The sequence below is a fragment of the Vicugna pacos genome, chromosome 22 (genome assembly GCF_048564905.1).
Source record: "Vicugna pacos chromosome 22, VicPac4, whole genome shotgun sequence".
NCBI lineage: Eukaryota > Metazoa > Chordata > Mammalia > Artiodactyla > Camelidae > Vicugna > Vicugna pacos.
In genome coordinates this window covers 29,844,407-29,851,922 of record NC_133008.1, presented here as the reverse complement: position 1 = coordinate 29,851,922, position 7,516 = coordinate 29,844,407, and the positions used below count along the sequence as shown (strand labels likewise).

The window sequence follows — 7,516 nt, the reverse complement described above, 5'->3', positions numbered from 1 at the left end:
AAAACTCCAGCGTCGGGTGGATGGTGTTAAGTGCTATGGAGAAAAGTGGAAAACAGGATTTAGGGGAGGTGGGGGTGGGAGCAGTTTTTAACAACAACTAAGTTGCAGTCACAGAAAAGGGCATGTTTGAGACCACCAAGGGAATTTGAATGTGTCTGAGCATTAGGTGATATAAAGGAGCTATTGTTGATTTTGACTAAGTACAGTAAAGGTATCGCACTTCTATGATAAATGTCCTTAATCTTGGGAAATGCTGATTTAGGGGTGAAAGGTCATGAAACATATTTTCAAATGTTTAAAAACAAATATGTATATATTAACACACATTTTATAAAGCACATATGGTAAAATAACAATTGTTGAATATAGGTGTAGGGTTGTGGTGGTTTTAAAATATGGGTGAAATAAGAGTGATAATGGCATGGTAGCTATGTTTAAAAATAAGTGTTTATCAGTTAGAGATGTTTTCTGAGGTATTCATGGGTGAAATGCCATCTAAGATATGTTTTAAAATACTCCAGCAAAAAAAAAAATTGTAACATACACACAGGCATTTAGGGAGGAATTCTTGTGGCTGCATTTGCTCCACACGGTGGAGTGTGAGCGTAGTTATTTCTGGAACATTTACTGAGCATCTGCTATGCATCAGGCCAGAAGAGTCACAGCAGGTAACAAGACAGACAGGACCCTGCACTCAAGGTGCTCACAGTCAAATAGGGACACAGCTAATTAAACAAGTATATAGTGCCAGCTAGGGATAACTTCTACAAAGAAAAGTAAAGCAGGAGTAGAGGAGGGAATCACGAGTGCTGGGAGTTCTCTTTCACACACGCTGGTAAGGTCTGACATTTATTTATTTAATTTTTTTTTTCAGTTGGAGATACTAGGGATCGAACCCAGGATCTTATGCATGCTAGGCATGCACTCTACCACTGAGCTATACCCTCTTCCCTACACCATAAGGTCTGATATTTGAATAGAGACCTCTGAAGGGGATGAGGGACCAAACCTGGGGGTACCTGGGAGAAGAGCACTCCAGGAAGAGTGAACAGCAGAGGCCAAGGCTGTGAGGTGGAGCTTATTTAGCAATTTAAAGGAGCACGGTGCCTAAAGCAGGATGAGGAAAGGGGAGAGTAGAACCTCTGCTAAGAGCAAGTAATACGTGGTCTGATGATCCCCTTGTGGTATATTCTACAGCCACAAGGAAGTGTGGTCATGGGAACTAAATAGCAGCCAGGGGAGAATCCTTGAGGAGATATGTAAGTTAGTAATTGCTGCATAACAAATTATCCCTGAATTTAATAACTTAAAAGAGCAAATATTATCTTATTTCTGTGCTCCAGAAATCAGGAGTGGCTTAGCTGGGTGGTTCTGGCTCAAGACTCTAGTGTTGTTGCAGTCAAGCTGTTGGCTGGGGCTATGGTCTCATCCAAAGGTTTGGCTGAGGGAGGGGCCACTTCTGAGATCACTCAAATGGTTATTGGAAGGCCTCAGCTCCTTGCTGGTTGTTAAGCAGAGGCTTGAGGTCCTCCCTATATAGATTTTACTATAGGCAGCTTGAGTATCCTCATAACATGACCATTGAATTCCTTCAGAGTGAGAGATCTGTGTCAGTGTATGAGAAAAAGTGAGAAACAGCATGCCCAGGAAGGCAGTCACAGTCTTTTTATAACCTAATACCAGACTTGCCATCCATCATTTCTGCCACGTGCTGCTGGTTACACAGACTAAGACCCTGACACAATGTGGGAGGGGACTTCACAATCATGTGAATGCCAAGAGGCGGAGATCACTGGGGTCCAGCTTGGAGGCTGCCCACCACACTAGAGCAATGAGAACAAATGCAATAGAGGGTTCTGTCTTCCCACCAGTTTGCAGCAGGCAGAAAGCATGCTACGGAAAAACAAGGCAGGAAAGAAGGGCAAAATTCTAACACAGGTTACTTGGGTTTGTGGGGGTTATAGGGGATTTTTCTCCCTTTTTTGCTAGTGTCCAAGTTTTCTTTAATGGAGCTCTATTACTTTTACAATAGAAAATATTATTTTAAAATACAAGACAATTGAATTAAGCCTCTAGGTCTAAGTTACAGGAATTACAAGGGATGTGAGACATTCTCCAAGCTGGCTGACCTGCTTGCTCCAGAAAGTCGATGTTGTGAAAAATAAACAAGATTCTAATTTAAAAGGATTAGAGGAACATAATCCTTACTTGTAGTGCATGAACCTTGATCTGATCCTGGTTAAAAAAAAAGGTGCAAAAACTTCTTAAAACAATGAAGAAATTGAAAATGGACTGAATATTAAATAATATCTTGGCATAAATACGATTTTTTTTGGTGTGATAAAGGTATCTAACTTATGTAATAAAATTTCCTTATTCTTAGGAAATGCTGAAGTATTTAGGGGGGAAATGTCATGATAGATGTATGAAACTTACTTCCAAATTTGTTTAGAAACAAATATGTATATATTTACACACAGATATATAAACCACATACGGGAAAATGTTAATTGCTGAATCTAGGTACAGTGTTGTGGTAGTTTTAAAATATGTGCATAAAGTCTTTGACAGTCCCCCTTTCCAAAGGTGGAGCCCAATTCTTCTCCCCTTGAATGTGAGTTGGAGTTAGTGACTCATTTTTTTAAAATTTATTTATTTTATTTAAATTTTGTTGGGGAGAGGTAATTATGTTTATCTATTTTATTTTTTAATGGAGGTAATGGGAATTGAACCCAGTGGATGCTAGGCATCCTGGGTTCTCTCACCACCCCTGGACTGATGTCTTGACTGCAGTCTCATGAAAGACCCTCAGCCAGAACCCCCCAGATACCTGGCCCACTGAATCTGCATGAGACAATAAATGTTGTTTTAGGCGACTAAATTCTGGGGTAATTTATCAGGCACCAATAGGTAACCAATAGAAGAACATACTGTGTTCATTGTGCTACCCTTTTTATGCTTTCTAAATGTTTGAAATATTGAAAACTACAGTTTAGCACTGTGAAATAAAGGATTATATCCTTTATAGTCTCAAATGGAGGTAAAGAGACAGGCCCAAAAACACACAGCCAGACAATGTCAGTGACCCCTCCACCCCCGGCCACTTCCCTGAGAGTGAAGCCCTGTAGGGCTCCTCTGTCTGACATTCGAGATCAGGAGGCTCCTGGGGGTCTGCCAAACCTCACCTCTTGTCATCACCCACTTTGCCCTCTCTGCCTTAGCTAATTAGAACTATTCATAGCTTATTACCTCCAGGCCTTTGTCCAAGCAGTCACCTCTGCTGGAAGAGACCTCTCTCCAATCCGTCTAAAGTAATCCTCTTCCTCCAGGAAGCCCTCCCTGACCACCTTTCTCATGCTGGATGTAGTCTTCTCTGAGCTCCCAAAGCAACTCCTTCTTGTAATAACCATTGGTTGTATTTGCTGGGTGTTTACTATGTGCCTGGCTCTCTGTTGAGGGTTTGGCCCATGTTCTCTGTGATATCATCACAATCTTCACAGCAGCTCTGTTTATAAACCAAACACTGTTGTGACTCCCATTTTACAGATGAGTAAACTAAGGCCCAAACCACTTGCTTAAGATTGCCCAGCTTTTGTGCAGCAGAAATAGTACTTCGACCCTCTAGGGTCCATACTTTGAATCCCAGTGGCCAGTAGAAGAGTGGGCCCTAAAGATGACCATGTCCTAATCCTGAGAACCTGTGAATATGGTGACATTTGTGGCAAAAGAGATGTTGCTGATGTAATTCAATTAAGGACCTTGAGATGGAGAGGTGATCCTGGATGATTTTGATGGGCCATGTGTGATCACAGCGTCCGTATAAGAAGGAAGCAGGAGGGTCAGAAGAGATGTGTGACTGCAACAACACGAGAAGGACCCAACTTGCTGTTGCAGCTTTGAAGATGTAGGAAGGGGCCACAAGCCAAGGGATGCAGGCGGCTTGTAGAAGCTGGAAAAGGCCAGAAAATGGCTTCTCCCCTAAAGCCTCTAGAAGGAATGCAATTCTGCCCATACTTGGATTTTAGCCCACTGAGACCCATGGGGGGCTTCTGATCTCCAGAATGTACCATTTCCAATTAGATTTGCACTGTCTTAAGTTGCTAAATTTGTGGTAATTTGTCACAGAAGTAATAAGAAATCCATACCAAACCTTTGAAACAAACAACCCTAGGAAATAAGTACTGATATTTCTTACCAACTTATAGTTTCAGATGGGCTTGTCTATATCCCCACAGCTTGCAGAGGGACATTCGAACCTAGGACCGTCAGACCCCAATCACACTCCTGGATTCCAACCCCCTATGCTATCCCTCTGCCTCAGTTTCCTTATCTGGAAAGTAGGGATGGAAAAGAACAATTGACATGGGAATGAAATTAACTATGTTAAATTCTTACTTACTGTTTGTGGCTTGGAACTGCTCCATAAATGTTAGTTATAATTCTACTTGGGTAAGTGCTCAGTAGGTATCTGCCAATGACAAGACTGATAGCTAATGGTCCAGGCTGTAAACTGGAGAGCAAGCCTGTGGCACACAGTAGGAGCTCGGGCCACCTGCTGATTAGAAGGGGACGTTTCATGCAGTTCTGGGCGGGGCCGAGACGGCGCCTTCCCCACCTTGCCTCCCCGGGCCAGGTGTCAGGCCCCATCTCTCAGGGAACAGGAAGTAATGTCACCTCCCCAGGTGATTACTATTGGCTCAACCTTGGGATTCACTGTCCTCTTATTTGGCGGGAAGGCATGGATGCTCTCTCTGCTCAACCCGCCACTTTGAGGGCCCTCCTAATCCTCTTGGGGAACCCTGCCCCCAGCTTTCAACAGAGCTGATCTTTTTTTCAGCTGCTTGACATAGCTCAGCCAGGCCTGGGCAGGAAGCTTCTGGTTTTCTGCACTGGCTCAAGGTCTGGGGGAGAAGTTTCCACCGAATCAGGAAGGCGTTGGAGGTGAGGACTCGCAGAAGTGGCACTCTTGCCCTGGGATGGACTGAATGTGTAACCTCAGGCAAGGCATGCCCCTCTCTGGGCCTCAGTGTCCCCATCTGTACCTTGGCCTAATCCAGGCCCCTCTGTACCAACTTCCTCATTCATTATGGGACTTCCATCCCTAAGCATTTTAGCAAATAAAAATATGAAACACCCAGTAAGATCTGAATTTCAGATAAAAAAATACTTTAATGTTTTATAATTTAAGTTTATAATTAAATTTTTTTAATTTAATTTTTTGGGGGGAGGTAATTAGGTTTATTTTATTTATTTATTTTTAATGGTAGTGCTGGGGCTTGAACCCAGGACCTTGTGCATACCAGGCACACACTCTACCACTGAGCTATACCCTTCCCCTAAGTTTACAATCTTAACCATTTTTTAAAAAGCTATTTTAAAAAATATTTTTACTGGATGCTTTGTGCATTTATTGTTAAGTATTTTCATTGTGACAAAATATACAATCAATTTACCATTTTAATCATTTCAAAATGCACAGCTCAGTGGCATTAAGCACATTCATATTGTTGTGCAACTATGCTCACCATCTATCTCCATAACTTTCTCACTTTCCCAAACTGAAACTGTCCCCATTAAACACTGACTCCCCCTCCCCCTCCCCTAGCCCCTGGCCCCACCAACTACTTCCTGTCTCTGTGGATCTGACTCCTTTAGGGACTTCCTATGAGTGGAATCACATAGTGTTTGTCCTTATGTGACTAGTTCCTTTCAGTGAACATAATTTCTTCAGGGTTCACCCATGCTGTAGAATGTATAATAAACATTTCTTTCGTATAACTATGTCACAAATATTGCATGGAACATACGTAACACTAAAAGAGTATTTGTTGTGTATCTACAATTCAGATTTAACTGAATTTTATCTGGCAATTCTACCTACAACCTTTCTTTCCATAGCAGCCTCCAGCATTATTTTAAATAGCTTTATTTGTTTTATTATTATTATTATTTTTAATGGAGGTACTGGGGATTGAACCCAGGACCTCGTGTATGCCAAGCATGCATTCTACCACTGAGATGTATCCACTCCCCTGCAAACAGCTTTATCGATATCTAATTTACATACCCTAAAATTCACCTTTCTAAAGTGTACAATTGAATGAATTTCATTGCATACTTACAGAGCTCTAGGATCATCACCACAATCTAATTTTGGAACATTTCCGTAAGCCTAAAAAGAAACCTCATACCCCTTTGCAGTCACCCTGGATTCCTACCCTCAGCTCAAGGCAAACACTGATCTACTTTGTGTCTTGAAGAATTTGCCTTTTTTGGACATTCTATCAAATGTCTTATGATGTTGGAATCATAGAGTATGTGACCTGCCTGGCTTTTTTTTTAACTGAGTATAATGTTTTTGAGGTTAATCCCTGTTGTAGTGTGTATATCAGTGCTTTGTTTCTTCTTACTGCTGAAGAGTCAGCAATACAATTCATCATCAGGGTACACCACATTTGGTTTATTTACCTGTTGATGGACATTTGGGTTATTTCCTCTTTTTTTTTTGCTTTTGTGAATAATGCTGTTATGACTTTTAGTTGTATATGTTTTGGTGTGGACGTTTGTTTTCATTTGTCTTGGGTAGATACCTAGGGTTGGAATTGTTGGGTCATATGGTAAGTCTATGTTGAACTTTGTTAAAAAAAGTCTTTTTTGAGATATATTTCACATGCATAAGGATGTTTCTTGACGTTAAAGTATTATCTCTGTACCTGGTGATCAAATCTCTCCAGTTTTTTTGTCCAAGAAGTCAAAATAAGATGAAAGTGAAAATAAAATTTTAAATTTAAAAAAATAAAAAAGAAGTTAAAATAAAACCCAAACTTCTCACAGATATTTACAAGGTATATGATAGGTCCTCAACAGATCCTTTTGTTAATCCCTCTGCCACAGATGCCCTCCCAGCGCCCACCCCACTACATGGACCTGTCTGTAGTCATCTTTGAACTCTGGTTAAACTATTTCCTCCACAAAACCTTCCTGGCCCTCCGGGATAGACGAAGTCTCAGCCGTTACTCAGCTCTTTCTTAAACACTCTATTTTACTTTGAGTTTCTTCCACGGATCCTAGTTACAAAGGAATTAACGTTTCTTTGCCCTGCTAGACATTGAATTCCTCAAGAGCGGTGGGTAACAGTTTTCCCAGTATTTACAACTGGTAGGCACAGTTTCCAGAGCCTTAGGGGTGGTGAAAGCGTTTAATCCTTACTCCCCTATAAGATCGGTATCATTATGAGTCCCATTTTACAGGCAGGGAGCCTGAGGCACAGAGGTTACGTAATTTGGCCAGCCAGTGCTCAATACATTTTTCTCGACTGAATTAATATGTATATTGGGTATTCTGTGGCTCTGGCATATGGTAATAAATTCACCTTGAGAGAAGAAATAAGTGTTTTGTGCATCTTTTGGCTGTTTATCCTCAGACCCCGCCATGGCCCGCCCCTACCCCTAAGTCCCGCCTCCTCAAGGAGGCAACGGCGCGGCCCTATTTTTGAGTTGAACCTTGTCTCTTAAGA

The 7,516-nt window shown here is 41.5% G+C and overlaps 1 non-coding gene across 1 annotated transcript; it reads right to left on the bottom strand.

The window, feature by feature from the left end:
• Positions 1 to 5,261: 5,261 nt before the first annotated feature.
• TRNAT-GGU (transfer RNA threonine (anticodon GGU)) lies at positions 5,262 to 5,331 on the bottom strand. The gene has a single exon. It is a non-coding gene; the product is annotated as a tRNA-Thr (tRNA).
• Between the last annotated feature and the right edge of the window lie 2,185 nt (positions 5,332 to 7,516).